Source organism: Lutjanus erythropterus, chromosome 8 (assembly GCF_056507025.1).
Source record: "Lutjanus erythropterus isolate fLutEry1 chromosome 8, fLutEry1.hap2, whole genome shotgun sequence".
Lineage (NCBI taxonomy): Eukaryota > Metazoa > Chordata > Actinopteri > Lutjaniformes > Lutjanidae > Lutjanus > Lutjanus erythropterus.
Genome location: NC_139324.1, coordinates 2,083,876 through 2,087,119, shown reverse-complemented (window position 1 = coordinate 2,087,119; position 3,244 = coordinate 2,083,876). Strand labels below are relative to the sequence as shown.

Sequence of the window (3,244 nt, the reverse complement as noted above, 5' to 3'; positions counted from 1 at the left end):
TTAGTCTCAGTATTTTGAATTCAAAGTCAGAATTCTGAAAATAAAGTCAGACAATAAAGTCAGAATTCTGAGTTTAATCTTAGAATTCTCACTGAATTCTCAAATAAACTGCATGTGGCCCTAAATCTCTTTTGTATGTCAGTCTGTGTCTTCTATGATGCTATAAAGTTCTTACTCTGGACCCTGAAATATAGTACAATAATACAAGATATATTTTTCACCACAGCAATCACTGACACAGAACATGTCATGTAGTCCCAAACTCAATATGACGCAAGATTAAACCACACACACATAAAGTTGAAACATTAAAGTCCTAATTTGACTCTGCGTCTGTCAAATGAGACTACTGGGAATGATGAGCCATTCCTTTCCTCCCAGAAGACATGAAGGAATCTGTTGTTGTTTAGTTCTCTAAGTCACTGAAATGGCTCTTAAAGAAGTCATTGATTCATCGTTGGAAAAATGACAGATGTAGAAGGGAAAAAAAGACCAGCAGGAGAATTCTCTGCAGAGCAGTTTTTCAACATTTTATTCAGTTGTGGTGAATCATGGTCAGGACCAATTGGTTCTGGATACAAGCATGACTGTACCATCAGCTAATATTTGTTAAGACAACTCTGAAATCTTCATAGAGATCATAAAACTAGAACAAGCAATGTGATAGTTTACAAGATATTTTTAGCTGTAAATTATAGTTCAACAAACTGGACAAAATTTACATTTTAAACTATTTGTAAATTCATTCCTAATAAGTTTTACTTTTATTCAACTCATTAAAATAACACCAATGTTTTTTTTTGCCCAATCTTTGCCACACACAACTAACTCTGAACCGTATGACAGGAAACAGCTGTGTACCATGTTCACAAGGTGCTAAAAGCATCAGGTGATTGGCTTTCCAACAGACAGGGTGTGTGAGTCTGTGTGTGTGTGGAGAGGGGGTGGGATGGGGGGGGCTCTAATGAGAAAGACAGCTGTTTTCTTGCTGGCCCTGCCCACAAAGCAGAGCAGCCAATTCAGAGTCTCTCTGCTAAAAGACTCACAAGAAGCATCAGTTGTATTTTCTGTGGAAACAGCAGAGAAAAAAAGGTAAACTTCAGCGCACTGCAAATACTGCCAGTTGTCGCCTGTTTGCCAAAGATTTTGTCATTATAGAGAATGTTGCCAACAGGAGGGAAGGGTGCTGGGAATCAATTTGTGTAAATCATGGTTTGTCTCCTGCTGGGCTGTATACAAGCTAGCTTTGCAACTGATTGGTTGGAAAGTCAACAGCGTTACTCCACATTCGGAATCAGTGTGCACACTGAGCGAGCTGCTGTATTTCTATTACAAAACATTTTAGTTTATTTACATTTTTATTAAGTGACAAGTCTGGTGCATATTTCATGTTTTTGCTACTGTCAAAAAAATCCATGAAAAGGATCCCAATGTGAGTTTTGATTCTGAAGAGGTTGAAAATGTGAAAATGTGTATTCACTTGAATATGATGGACCACAAGCTCGTGATCATGAGCCTACTAGGCTTCACGGAGATCAGGAACAGAACAGGGTGAGGAGAGAAAACAGTCACAGGACAGAGTTGACAGAATTGAATGAGGTGTGAGGAGAATCATTGGACAACCGGGAAGGTGTCTTAGTGAGTGAATGGCGTTAGCTAACAGTTAATACGGTGTTCACTTCACACCTTTATTAAGTTTGCACGCATATGTCTCACCAACGTTGGCCTCAGATCGTGCATCGGCATTCTCCTCCTGACGTCTGTAAATGCATCGGAGAAGCATCGGCCCATAGCAGGGACAGGGTTTGCCAGAGGGCGGGATTATGCGCGCCATTTCAAAGTCGACGATAGGTCGGCTGTGGATCGATACATTGCACGTTATCCAATTGGTGCCACTGTCAACGGAACTGAGAGCAGGCTTTGGAGACGGAGAGGCTACTTCATGTCATCCAGGACTAGTCTTCAGGTAAGCTCACTTAAAGTAAATATATAAAAAATAGCTGTTTTATAAATATGACATACAGGGTTAGCAAGATAAGTCGGGATTTAGCAACATAAGTTGTTAAGCCCTGACTGGGTACGCTAGCACAGGTGAAGAGCCCAGATGCCGACCAGCATAGGGCTAATACTATTAGCTACAGGTCTCTTATCAACTACGGTGGCTCTGTAAGGTCAGACAGCGGCCGGGAAAAAAGGCACAGCAACGTTTTCCTTCCTTGGTGTGTCTATTTGTACGTGTATATTTGTGAAGTATGGGTATAGTATTGTATAGTATAAGTTAATTGAACAACCTGGGCTCATGTGTTTTGTCTTTTTGTCCCCTTTGCAGGCTCATAAGTCTGCCAGCAGTCCAGACCGTGCTGTCCGTGTGCGTCTCCCGACCGGCCACCTGTATATTTTTATATGTTCTGTCTTGTTTATCTTTTCTGTGCTGGAGTTGTTTTGACTATGCAGTCCGAAATAAATGTATGATCATTAACTTGAATCGTTCGTGTCTCTTTATTTTATTCACACACTAAATTAGGAAGCTATTTTGATGGTCAAGCATATTGTTTTTTATTGTCATATTACCATATTCCTATCACATGTAAGATGAGATATTATGATAGATATTATGAGATATGAGATATTTGCTGATAGAATGATTCGACCTGAATAAATAAAGGTCATAGAAGCTGTAGAGAGGCTACGCTGTGCAGCTTTGATACATCGGCCAAAGTTGTCTGGAGAGCATTTTCGACCAAATGCCGACGTCTCGGAGACATCTTCCCAATGAGCAAACGCTCTCCATAAGATGTCGCAGCGATGTAACTTTATTCATCGTGCCGACGTCAGCAAGACGTAGGCGTGCTGTCTGGGATATCGGCATGATATAGCATATTAATTAATATTAATATTGGTTGTCTAATACTGACAGGAGTATTGATACCCATACAAAAATCTTTTCATTTTTTAGGTGCTTGTGTGGTCAGTACCAGCTGGCAGTCAGACCGCCGTATTAGTTACAGAGGCTGCAGTGAAGTCCCGCCTCTTCACCTGCATGAAACGCACCCAGGAGAAAGCTAGCACCCACTCTTCTCCTCTCAGGAAATCCATGAACTCGATGTCCTGACAGGCAGGAGTTTGTGCACCTCTAGCATATACAATAATTTGGCATGGTCACCAGAAGTGAGATGCACTGTGAAACTTAAAACTAAACAATACCAACTCACTGAAAGACAACCGCTCAGACTCAATACCACCT

At 40.9% G+C, this 3,244-nt stretch overlaps 1 long non-coding RNA gene across 1 annotated transcript; it reads left to right on the top strand.

The window, feature by feature from the left end:
• The first annotated feature begins 1,735 nt into the window (after positions 1 to 1,735).
• Positions 1,736 to 2,485, top strand: LOC146322291 (uncharacterized). The gene is made up of 2 exons (XR_014771260.1): positions 1,736 to 1,966; positions 2,330 to 2,485. It is a non-coding gene; the product is annotated as an uncharacterized LOC146322291 (long non-coding RNA).
• Positions 2,486 to 3,244: the final 759 nt, after the last annotated feature.